Source organism: Pongo abelii, chromosome 17 (genome assembly GCF_028885655.2).
Source record: "Pongo abelii isolate AG06213 chromosome 17, NHGRI_mPonAbe1-v2.0_pri, whole genome shotgun sequence".
Classification (NCBI taxonomy): Eukaryota; Metazoa; Chordata; class Mammalia; order Primates; family Hominidae; genus Pongo; species Pongo abelii.
Genome location: NC_072002.2, coordinates 48,723,329 through 48,737,004, shown reverse-complemented (window position 1 = coordinate 48,737,004; position 13,676 = coordinate 48,723,329).

Here is a 13,676-nt window from a genome sequence, read left to right as displayed (position 1 = left end):
TGATTTGTTGCTATGGAGAAATTGGTATTTTTACATCTGGCATCTATTAGCTATTTATTTCTGCCTATCAGTTTTTCCCTTGAGAGGTGATAGTGGATGATGGTTCAGAATATAAACTCTGGAGCATGTGATTTGAATCCGAGACCCACACTAACAACCTGTATAACCTGGTAGAAGTTATTTATTCATATAAGCCTTTTTCCTCATCTGTAGAATGGAAATAATATTAGTACCTATGGCCAATATTTCTTTTTCTGGGGATAAAATATATTAATATATGTAACATGCTTGGAAAAGTGTCTGGCACATAGTAAACAATATAAAAGTGTTTGCTATTGTTATCTGCTTGTTTAAATATGGTCTATAATATTCATAAAATAAAAACTAATGTCTTCAAGAAGGATGCAGTCTGGGTGCAGTGACTCACACCTGTAATCCCAGAATGTTGGGAGGCCAAGGTGGGTGGATCACTTTAGGTCAGGAGTTTGACAGCAGCCTGTCCAACATGGTGAAACCCCATCTATTCTAAAAAATACAAAAATTAGCCAGGTAGCCAGGTGTGGTGGCACTGCCTGTAGTTGCAGCTACTTAGGAGGCTGAGGCAGTAGAATTACTTGAATCTGGGAGGCAGAGGGTGCAGTGAGCCAAGGTCACACCACTGCACTCCAGCCTGGTGACACAGTGAGACTCCATCTCAAAAAAAAAAAAAAAAAAAAAGATACAGAGAGTAACAACAACAAAAAATGTTATCACTTTTTTGATCTTTACTTCAAAGATTAATGAAGTAAAGGATCTTTGATTGTAAGAGAAATAGGTGGCTGTGACCCAGTGGGGTACTAATGTCAATCACTCTGTATTGGTCACCAGGGTAACTTCAGCTAATGTGGATATAGAAGTCTCACTTATAGGAACCTGAGCTTGTTTTAGGAACTCAGAGACAATCAGGCATAACACCGTTTTCTACAACAGGACTTGTTTGTGATCGGCTCCTGCATGAGTTTTACTGAGTAGGTTCCTCTGTGAGGAAGCTTTCTGTTTTCAAGGCTACACTGACTTTGTCCAATACTCAGATTTGATATTTGAAGGTCCACATATGTCATATCTGCCTTGTTCACAAGTATGTCACATTCTCAATACAGCTCTACCAAAACTAAAAATCATACTTTTATTTTCCCACCTGCTTTTTAACTTTTCTTCTTGCATAATTGGTTCAGAATTTGGGAGGAAAAGTGGAAAATAAAATTTATTGGATCTTAAGTCATATTCTTGTCTATTCTTTCACAAAAACATCAAAAAAAGAAGTGTAATTTCTAGACAGAGGTTTTTCACAATAATATTTCAAATATATATGTTTTCCAACTAATTGCTGGAGACGGGCTTCAAGATTTTACTATAAGTAAGAATAACAGACAAAAGTCACAATTTACAAATTTTAATGGATACCTAAGGGAGAGGCAGATGTCATTAATTATAAGAACTGGAACTTAAGCATATAGATGGAAATGGGAACCTGACATTTATTTGAAATCATTATCTACCCGGATTGACTAAAAACATTCCATAGGCAAATGTATGAGTACTTCACGTGCATTGTAGAACCAATAATTATATTGTAGAAGGACATCGGAAAGATGGCAGTAAAGTTTTTATATATATATATATGTATATATGTGCATATATATGTATATATAAAACTACTTCTGATTTCTTCAAGCATATATGAAGGAGGAAGGAGGAAATGGTCTTAACTGGGGATAAAGAGTTGATGTATCTGTGACTCCTTCCTGGATAGTGGGGCTCCTGGACAGCAGCTTTTCTGTGCCGCGTGACCACTCCTACAGTGTGCTTTTCTGTTTAGGATCCTGCCCAGTTTAATCTGAGGGAGTGGATTAAAACTGGCTGCCACAGAACAGCACATGATCTCCTCAGAAGTTTTCTGAATAAAGACCACACAACACCAGCAATGCTGGAGAATCAGACTCTCTGCCCAAACACTCAAGTTCTCAATGTTCCTGCAGCCTTGATCACAGGGGCAGCGACCATGAATCAGGGGCTGGAGGCCTGTGTATGTAGCAGGGATATTCTCACTCAGTTATTGTGGAAGAAATGAAAGTATTTTCTAAGCGGTCAAAACTGTGATCATTTATTAGGGAAGAGGAGGAATGATGCTTGCTTGGGTTCTGTGTACCTTCTTACAGTCATCAGTATTCTATTAGGGAAAGTTGGGGGAATGGAGTAAAGAGGCAGAAGTCTGTTTAGGAAAACTAATTTGGGGCTAACCTTCTTATGCATGGGAGGACAATGGTCTGTGTTTATTTGGTGGGCTCTGAGTATCATTCATTGTCTTGTTCTTCCTCCTTCATATATATATATATATATATATGCTTAAAGAAATCAGAAGTAGTTTCCTCTTTTGATATATGCTGAAAAGAACAGACAAGTTTGCTTAATTAACACCAGCTGAGAATAGGCTGATAACAGATGGGGAACAAACTAATGTATAATCCCAAGATATTTCAAGGTGAGAGAATTTGAAAAAATAGCAACATTTTATGTATATAAGTCTAAAAACCACTCACTCATTTTACCATTATGACTATTTAAATCAGTTTTTTTAGTTTTATGTCTTTTTCATCATATATAATTATGGGTAGAAATTGGTATAATTTAAGCATATGTGCTTTTGCAATTCAATCCTTCATTTTTATAGAAAATAAAACCTCAAAGAATGAGTGGTGTATCCTATTCTTGCCCACTAGGTTATTTAAGCCTGACCTACAGAGGGCTACACTTATTGGTAGTTACTGTGTGCAAGATATTGATTGGTCTAAACATTTTACCTCATTCAATCCTGACAATAATTCTTATAGATTGTTACTAATATCATCCACATTTTTCAGATAAAGTGATTTTTTAAAATTTTATTTTAGAGAAGTTAAGTGACTTGCAAAGGCCACATCGTTTTTATGCAGTGAAGTTGAGTTTTGGAGACCAGAAGTGTAACTAAGCCCTGCTCTAAAACTCTTTGAGGAAGGCTTAACTAATGAATCTATTAGAAACAGGTTGTCAGTAGGCACCTCAGGAAGCATAGAGATTATAATCCTGATGAAAGAAAAAGAGAAGTGATACCAATGGAATGATAGATTTTGGATATACCTTGAAGGGAAAAATTCCAAGAACGGGAGTTATTAACATGGCCCAAAATCAAGCAAAGCCTAATGAGATTATGCATCATAATATGACAAAAAACTTTATGTAAGATTAACCACATGATGTGTTATAGTTTAAGGGGTTTTTTGTTTGTGTGTTTGTTTTTGCTTTGCAAGTAAAAGACCATATCATGGAAGGCAGAGCGATGAGATGAGCTTGGCAGACTCCCCACCAACCCAGAAAGTAATTATTTAACTGGATAAAATGATTAAAAAGAAACCAATTATTTAAAGTTGCTGGAAATGGTCATCGTCATAAGAGCACCAAGAAAATAGTGAAATAATCATCTAGGAAAATCAATTAAGTCACTGCAAGAACAGCAAGAGTCTGTAGCACTTGAGCCACAACTTACTCTTCTGCCCCATCCCCGTCTATGTAATCTTTTCTCTGGGCCACTACTATGGGAGAGTGAAGACAAGAAGATAGTGCTCTCTCTCCCACCAGCTCTAAATCTAGGGCTATGGGAGGGGCAGGCCACAGATATTTCTTATCACCACAGCCCAGCCCCATGTAGTAGAAACACAATTCTAGATATTAAAAAAGCAGCATATCATGTAATTTAATGTATATGAAACGTCCAAAATAGGCAAAGCCATACAGAGAGAGAGAGAGAGAGAGAGAGAAAAAAAAACATATTAGTGGTTCCCAGGAGCTGGGGGGGAAGACAGAGTAGAATGTTACTGCTCACGACTATGTGGTGATAAGAAATGTTCTGGAATTAAATTGTGGGGTTGGTTGTACAATCTTGAGAAGGTACCACAAACTACTGAAATATACAATTTGAATGAGTCGATTATGGCATGCGCATTATAACTCATAAAAAAGGAAAACAAAACAACAAAAAGTGACCATAGTATTTTACTCATTGATGCTGCTAATTAACATTATCTCTAGTATCTCAGAAAATGAAAACAAACATAAACTCCTTAAACTGTGATTGCAGCCTCCAAATCACATACAAATCCAGCGATAAAACATAAAAGTCTAACTAGCCAAGAGGGCTTAGATACAGCCTTTAACCAGTAAGTGACCTATGTTGACCCAGGGTGATGTAAAAGTAGACAGACTAAAAGATAAAAGCAAAGAAAAACAAAATGTAAGGAGAAACCTCAGAGGCTGCACACCATGTGATAACATCAAGAGCTGATTTCTCATCAGTAACAATAAAAGCCAGAAGAAAATTGGATTCTATAGTCAAAGTACTGAAAGTCAAACTACATATGTGAACCAAGAGTCTAATATGCATAACAATGAAGGCAAAAATGAGGACAAAATAAAGATCTTTCCCAATAAACAAAAGGGGGATAAAATTAATTATCAGTAAACTTTCCTTACAAGGAAAAATAAAGAAAAATTTTTAGGTTGAAAGCAAGTGACACCAGACAGTAATTTGAATCTGCACAAAAACCCAAAAAGCATTAATAGAGGAATTTGTAGATTACTATTAACAATAATGTAATTTTGTACTTACTCTCATTTGTTTTCCTGACTTATTTAAAAATCAATTATCTGTATACAATAAAAAGGCAGAGACAATGAAACTGAATTTTAAAAAGATTCATCTGTATGTTGTCTATAAGACTCTTTATACGTATGCACACACACATACGTTGTATATGTTATTAGCCCAACTATAAAATTATATATATGTGTGTGTGTACATATATGTGTGTACATAGTTATATAACTATGTGTATATGTAATCGTATAGTTAGGTTAATAACATATACAAGTGAAATTCATTAAACAATACCAGCACAGAGGAGGCAGGTAGAAACAAAGCTGTATTCAAGTAAGAAAATAACACCGTAGAGTAACTCAATTCCATAGAAAGAAATGAAGAGAATCAGAAATGGTAAACATAAAGATTAATATGACAAACCTATGCTCTCATCTTTCGACTTCTTTTAAAAAACATAAAATTGTATAGTTATAATTATAACAATGTATTATTGATTTTGTTACACATACAAATGCAATATGTGTAATAACAGCTACAGAAGAAGAAAAAAGGAATGGAACTATAGAGGAATTATGTTTCTATATTTTCCTGGAATTAAATTAGTTAACATTTGAACTAGATATTTGATAAGTTAAAAGGTATAAGACAAAATCAACCACTAATAAAATAATTTTTAAATACAATTTAAAATTTGTTAAAGAAATTAAAATGTTACACTAGAAAACATCTACTCAACTTAAAAATGTAGTAAAATGAGGAACAGAGAAAGGAAAAGAGATTAAGATACGTTCAAAACATAAAGCAAAATGGCAGAATTATTCTAACCATATCAATAATAACATTAATTAAATGTGAATGGATTAAATAATACAATCAAAAGGCAGAGATTATAAAACTGAATTTTAAAAAGATTCATCTGTATGTTGTCTGTAGGACTCTCTACATTCAAAAATACAAGTATTTTGAAAGTACTGGGAAAAGACCTATCATATAAATAGCAAACACCAGAGAAATGGGGTGTCTATATTATTATTCAAATATAATTTAAAATAAACAAATAAAAAGGTTACTAGAGAAAAACAGCAACATTTCATAGTGATTAAAGAAAGATATAACTATTATAAATGTATATGTAACTCAATTACAGAATCCCAAGATACATGAAGCAAAAACTGACAAAATTGAAGGAAGAAATAGAAAATTCAATAATAGTTGAAGACTTCAATAATCCACTTTCAATAATGAACAATAAAATAACTAGAATGAAGATTGACAAGGAAATGGAAGACTTTAGCAACACTATACAAGTGTATGTATAACTATATATACACTTTTTTTTCTTAAACCTAAGAAACATCTACAGAACAGGCTGCTCAATAGAAGCAGAATACATATTCTTCCCAAGCACAAATGGGACATTCTCCAAAATAGACTATATGCTGGGCCATAATAAGCGTTAATAAAATTTTAATAATTGAATAATATAAAATATATGAAGTATGTTTTCTAATCACAATAAAATGAAATTACTAGCAAATGACAAATGGAAATTTGAGAAATTCAAAAAGAAGTGAAAATTAACCAATGAACTCATAAGATAACCAAAATGTTGAAGAAATCACAAGAGAAGAAGCATCTTGAAGTGAATAAAAAAGATAACATCATATATGAAAACTTGGAGATTCAGTGAAAGTAATATTTAGAGGGAAATTCATAGTTGCGGAAAACAATATTAAAAAAGGATTTCAAGTCAACAACTTAAGTTTTCACCTCAAGAAACTCGAGAAAGAAAAGAAAACTAAATCTAAAGTTAGATTAGTTTTCTAAAAGCTTAGGCAAGGAGAAAGAAAGAAAGAAAAAATATTAGAGCAGATAAAAATGAAATAGAGACTAGAGAAACAATTGAGAAAATCAATAAAATCAGAAATTGGCTCTGTGAGAATACCAACAAAATTGACAAGTCTTTAGCTTGAATTAGTAGGAAAAAAGAAAGAAAGAAGACTCAAATTACTAACATAAGGAATGAGAGATGGGACATCGCTACCAAATTTATAGAAATAAAAAGGATTACAACAAATATTATGATCAACTGTATGCCAAAGTATTAGATAACTTGTATGAAATGGGAAAATTTCTAGAAAGACAGAAAGACAGAAATATCACACCAACCAGAAGGAAGCCCAGTAAACACAAAAAGAAAGAAATGAAAAGAAATCTATACCTCAGCATGTAATAGTAAAAACTAGAGGAGATAACCAATAAAGGGAAAATTTTAAAATAGGCATAAAAAACAACATTACCTACAAAGTAGCAACATTTGACTGAAAACAGACTTCTGTTGTTACTCACATCTTACAGGTATGGAAACTGATGCAGAGATTGGATGAGGAACATGAATAGGTCACACAGTGGCTTAGTGGAGACAGAACATGAATCCAGGTGGTCAGTTAAGAGTCCATGGTGTAACCCTGAAGCTTTCACCACCATATTGACTCTCCCATACTCATTCCTCATTCCTCAGAAAATGTTGGGGCCAGAGAAAGGAATGGAAGAATTTGAAAATGGAACTATTGTGGCTGTGACAAGATGTTGAGGGTGAGGGAGAAGAAATAAATAATATTTAGGTTTAGACATTTTCAATTTAAATTTAAGTTGTATTCATAGTCACATCTTCTGAATGCACTGGTATTTTAGTTTTTATTAATTACTTATTAATAAAATAATTGTATTTTTATTTTTATTAATTACTATTTTTCTCAAATGAAAACAAAATGGCCGGTAGACAAGCCACAATTTTTTAGAAACACCAAAATCTCTTAAATGAAATGTATTAATGTAACACATTTGGTTTAGACAAATTTGGTTACTCTCAGGCTCCCAATGTTTACTTTGGAAGTAAAATGGAAAGACATTGCCTTCTTAGGGAAAGTAAGAAAGTTAGTTCACACAATGAAATTAGATTATAAAGCATTAGGTGAAATACCTATGAAACTACAAAAACCTGAGAACCAATGGTTTAGATTATTACAAACCACAAACAAAGAAACACATCGAACAATGGCTTTTGCATTCAATTAACCAGAGGGGAGACACATACAACACTGGAAGACAACCTTTATCTACTTTGTTGTAAATTTCCTTTTGCTCTTAAAACTGATAATGCAGGAAAAGCTCGTCTAGTAACCATCCTTAATAATATCCAGGAATATGCTTCTATACAAAGTTTATTTAAACTTTCACCATGAGGGGAGAAAAGGACCCCTAACTCTAAGCACTAAATAATGTTTCCCAGTTTTGTGGGAAAGTTAAAAACAAAAAACAAACAACAACCCAAAGGATTATAAATCATTCTACTATGAAGACATATTCACATGTATGTTTATTGCAGCACTATTCACAATAGCAAAGACTGGGAACCAACCCAAATGCTCATCAATGATAGACTGGATAAAGAAAATGTGGCACATATACACCATGGAATACTATGCAGCCATTGAAAAGGATGAGTTCATGTCCTTTGCAGGGAGATGGATGAAGCTGGAAACCATCATTCTCAGCAAACTAACACAGGAACAGAAAACCAAACACCGCATGTTCTCACTCATAAGTGGGAGTTGAACAATGAAAACACATGGACACAGGGAGGGAAACATCATACACCAGGGCCTGTTGGGGGGTGGGGGACTAGGGGAGGGATAGCATTAGGAGAAATACCTAATGTAGATGACGAGTTAATGGGTGCAGCAAACCACCATGGCATGTGTATACCTATGTAACAAACCTGCACGTTCTGCACATGTATCCCAGAACTTAAACTACAATAAAAACAACAACAATGGCCAGGTGCAGTGGCTCATACCTGTAATCCCAGCACTTTGGGAGGCCGAGGCGGGTGGATCACGAGGTCAAGAGATCAAGACCATCCTGGCCAACCAACATGGTGAAACCCCATCTCTACTAAAAATACAAACATAAGCTGGGCGTAGTGGACCATGCCTGTAGTCCCAGCTACTTGGGAGGCAGAGGCAGGACCATCTCTTGAACCTGGGAGGCGGAGGTTGCAGTGAGCCAAGATTGTGCCACTGTGCTCCAACCCAGGCGACAGAGCAAGACTCCATCTCAAAAACACAAACAAACAAAACAAAAACAAAAACAAAACAAAACAAAAAACAAAAAAACAAAAAACAAAACAGCAACAACAACAAAACAGCAACAACAAAAACAGTCTCATGAAACATATAACAAAGTCAGCTTTTTTTTGTCAAAAGACTGTAATTGGAGAATACTGTTTATCTCATCTATAATTTGAGGAGTATTACATTCTACATGACAGAAAAATCACAGAGGAGACTCATTTTTTTTTCTGTTGCTTCAGCCATATCAACTATTTTTTCTAATACTCTCTTCTTAGTTGCATGAATTTACTTACTGTTGCTTTTTACAGATGTATAGTATATGTGCACTCTTTCTCATAGTGTGTTCTCAATATCTATTCCATTGTCAAACTTCTAAGATAGAATTTTGTACATTATTGTTATTGATTTAATCAGCATAACCATTGGTGGGAAAAATTCTTATATAAGCCACCTTACAAGCCATTGTAGAATCTGTAGATTATTCTTTCTTGGGTAAAGTAATAATTTCATTTCAATTTGCAGTGGCCAAGAAAAGATGTTCTTCTGGAACAGAATATGACTATTTATAGGACTCATTGAAACTGATACAGTCTGAATGCCTAGCCTATAAGATGGGGAAATAGTGGGGCTATGAGCGAGAACATTTACAGACATTAGGGCGTTAACCTATCCAGCAGAACAAAGGAATAAAATTGGCTTTTTTGATCTCCTTGCAAATTGTGCTAATTACTGGCTAACATTAGTTAATTCAGTCTTCACATAAATCCTATAAAGTAGGAATTATTCTCCATATTTTATAGATGAGATAAATAAAGCTTAGAACAGCTGTCCAAAGTCATAGACATCAAAATTCAGAAATATGTAGATTCATATTTAACCATTATGTCTCTATGTCTTAATTCCTTTTCTGTTGTTTATAACAATAGCTGAAACTGGGTAATTTATAAAGAAAATGAATTTACTTCTTACAGTTATGGAGGCTGAGAAGTTCAAGGTCCAGGGGTGGCATATGCTGAGAGCCTTCTTGCTGGTGGGGACTCTGCAGAGTCCCAAGGCAGCACAGTGCATCACATGGCAAGGGGGATAACGTACTGGTTCAGGTCTCTCTTTCTTTTCTTATAAACCTACCATTCTCATTCCTGGATAACCCGTTAATTCACTAACCCAGTAATCCACTAATCCAGGAACGGATTAATCCATTCATAAGGGCAGAACCCTCATGACTCAATCATGTCCTAAAGGCTCCACCCCTCAAAACTGCCACACTGGGGATTAAATTTCAACATGAATTTTAGAGAGGACAAGTATTCAAACCATACACTGTATCAAAATCCTTTCTCTTCTTACTATATTCATCAATACCAGCAGATAGATTACATTCTGGAACTCAGAGATAATCTAATTTTAACAAGATTCTTAACTTATATTGATACAACTAATTAAATAATTGGCCATGATATCTGTGAAAGTCTAAGTTTCACAGTTATTTAGGAGAAGGATTCTGTATGAAACATAGATTTTTCTCTGGAATACACTTTCTTCAAGCACAGAGTTACTTACTACTTATTAGTATGGTGCCAACTATACATAGTGGCCCAGGAGCCATCTGAAAAGGTATGTTAATTATAAAGCACTACATAAATAAATGTACTACATTATTTTTCTACTACTATCACTAAAGAAGTTTCTGGAAATATATAGTAGTAAGTATTGTATTAATTGGCATCCTGTACTATCTCTGTACTTTGAAGGATATTACACAGAGTTTTACAGAGTTACAAACTTACAAGGAATTTCTGAAAAATAAAACAAACAATGTTAACACTCCACCTACTGCATTTTATATTTTGACATACTCAATTTTTGTATTTTACATACTCAAACACATTTTTCTTTATTTCTTTTTCTTTTTCTTTCTTTCTTTCAGAAAATTGGAATTCTACTATAATGCTTTGAGTTGCCTTTTAAATATTTAACATATCTTTAACATTTTCTTATGTCATTAGGAACTTTTTTTTTGAGACGGAGTTTCGCTCTTGTTGTCCAGGCTAGAGTGCAATGGCTCGGCTCACTGCAAACTCCGCCTCCCAGGTTCAAGTGATTCTCCTGCCTCAGCCTCCTGAGTAGCTGGGATTACAGGCATGTATCACCATGCCCGGCTAATTTTGTATTTTTAGTAGAGATGGGGTTTTTCCATGTTGGTCAGGCTGGTCTCGAACTCCTGACCTCAGGTGATCTGCCTGCGTTGGCTTCCCAAAATGCTGGGATTACAGGTGTGAGCCACTGCGCCTGGCAAGTACTTTTCCAAAGCATCATTTTAATGACTGCATAATATTCAAGTGTACAAAATGGATTATATTACATTAAACCAATAGAGATTTTCATAATTTTTATAAAGGAGACATGTTACTTTTCTTCCTATTGTCCCAATTTTACTATGTATGTCCCATAAATGCACTCTCATAAGGATTTTGTTTAATGTTTCACAGACATCTAAAGATTAATTTTGATTGCAACATTTAGGATCTTTGTGTGACCTCAGAGGTTCCTTATTTTTCACTGTGTACAATTCAGTGTCCTTGGGAAGAGCTGGTTTTCAAGGCCCTGCTGTGTGTTAACAAAACTGGACTGTTCTCTGGTCCATATTTATGGTTTGCTCCATGTTCTCATGCATTCACGCTTTTGTTCATATGCTTGGGTCAAACTGCTTAGGATTTTTTTCTTGATTTCTCATGTGTAAATTCTTCCCCTTTTCTAGGACCACCTCATGATTTACTCTCACAGTGAAACTTTCCTTCCACCAATCAACCAGGAAAATCTATTTCTCTCTCAGCTGTCACAGCTCTGTACCCATGTGGATTTTTCTTATGACACTCGTTACTTCTAATCATTGGCTATTTTAAGGAACTGTGTATCAAACAGCTAATACATCAGATTCAAAGGGGCCCAGTACACACAGCTATCTCTTTTCTCCCTGCGTTTTGAACCAAGTGACAAATAAGAGTCTAACAGATGAATCAAACAGCTCCTTAATTACTAATAAAGCAAAAACGTGATTTCTAGCACTACTTACCTTGTCATCAGCAATGCTGGCTTTGTACAATATTTGGTGTATAAGAAGAGACTCCATTCGGCACTTTATATACAACTGACTCCCAAGTGGAAAAGGAAGAAAGGAACTTGACTTTGAATACCCAGTTCCTCTCTTAAACTCACTGTCAGGTAATTTATTTCACATTTGTGAGAAAGACTTGAGAAGAAGGCAATAGTATTTAGTGATAGTCCTTCCTCAGGAAAACTCAAACATTTCCCAACAACACTACTTAGCTTTTTTTTTTTTGTCTCTTGATTGATTGGACTTAATCATTGAGCCCTGGTTGCTCAGAGGTGTGCACAGGTGTATCTATTTTCCTTTGGGGAGGTGATCAGCTACCTATTGGAAAGTCCTGCTTCTACCTTCCTGGCGCTGCTTCTCAAACCTCACACCTTTGTGGATTTCCTGTAGGGGGTCAATATTTTGTAGCAGAAGACTCAGGAATATGCATGGAGAGCTATTTTGAAAGATTCCAGGGCCACTCCATATTCAAGACTAAAACTTCCCTCCCTATTCTATTACCACCCCAAATTATGTCCAGGCATTTTGCCTCCTGTAGAGGTAGACTCTTCAGTTCCACATCTGGGGCTAAAATTCACTGGAATGGGTACAATTTATTTTAGGCTCTGACATGCTTCACTGTTAAAGCATTTACAGGTCACATACCCTTTCACTCACGACGTTTAAAAATGAAGCACACATTGCCAATGCCAAATGAAGTATTCTAAGGGAAATATATGTTGCCAGAACCCATTACTTAATGTTGGCATAATAGAGACGTAGTGACTCTTGAGGGAAGAAGGACCAGACAGGGAAAACCTTGATATCTGCTTCTCTAGAATCCCAGTCAATCTAAGCCAGTTGTCTTGAGTCCATGACCTGCAAATAAACAGTTGGGAGAACTCTCCCTGCATGAGAGATTCATTATTATATCTGGGGAACAAACACTACTTAGCTTTTTTAAATTGACCTTCTCTCATGGCGAGATTTGACTGACTTCTTGCAATTTTTAAAATGTGCAATGCTGGCAGCAACCACAGGCAGACATTTACTTTTTATTTTGAATTGTATTTTTAATCCATCACATTCAGATCCCTTTAATTTCCATTTCTCCTCTGAACCCCAGGGATATATTATGAGAGAACCTCCTCTCTACACTTTTGCAAGAGACATTGTTAATCCTTTGCCTCCATCATGTGATCCCCAAACTCTATGAATGTTTCAGGCCTTGCCTGGAATAGCAATAGCAGTTAGGAGTCTATTAATTATCCAAGTGTCAGAAAATGGTAACTTGGATCCAGGTAGCAGTGTTGGGAGAGGGTGAAATGATCAGAACCTGGGTGCATTTTAAAGATAGAACAGCCAGGATTTGATTTTAGATTGGTTAGGTGTTGTGGAGAGAAAGAGAATGGTAACAAAGATTATTTATTTATTTATGTTAACCTGAGCTACTGGAAGAAGGGAGTTGCCACCTACAAATTGGAGTATCACCGAAAACTTACCCAAGAATGCTGTTAAGTATTTAAAGCACTATCTCCCTGGTTTATCCTTCAGATCTGCCCAAAGATTTTACAGTCACTTGATATATCTATTCCTATATTTGAAGAGTTGTTTCCCAATTACTTACACTGTGGCTTCTCTATCAGGGATTCTACCAGAATAGTTCTTAGCAGCATCTAGATATAGGCTGTCTCTGTGGTGGCGGTGGGGTTGGGGATTTCTGAACTGTTTTCCATCACCCTTTTGTGAAGTCTGGTATAGCCTGATTGCCTTT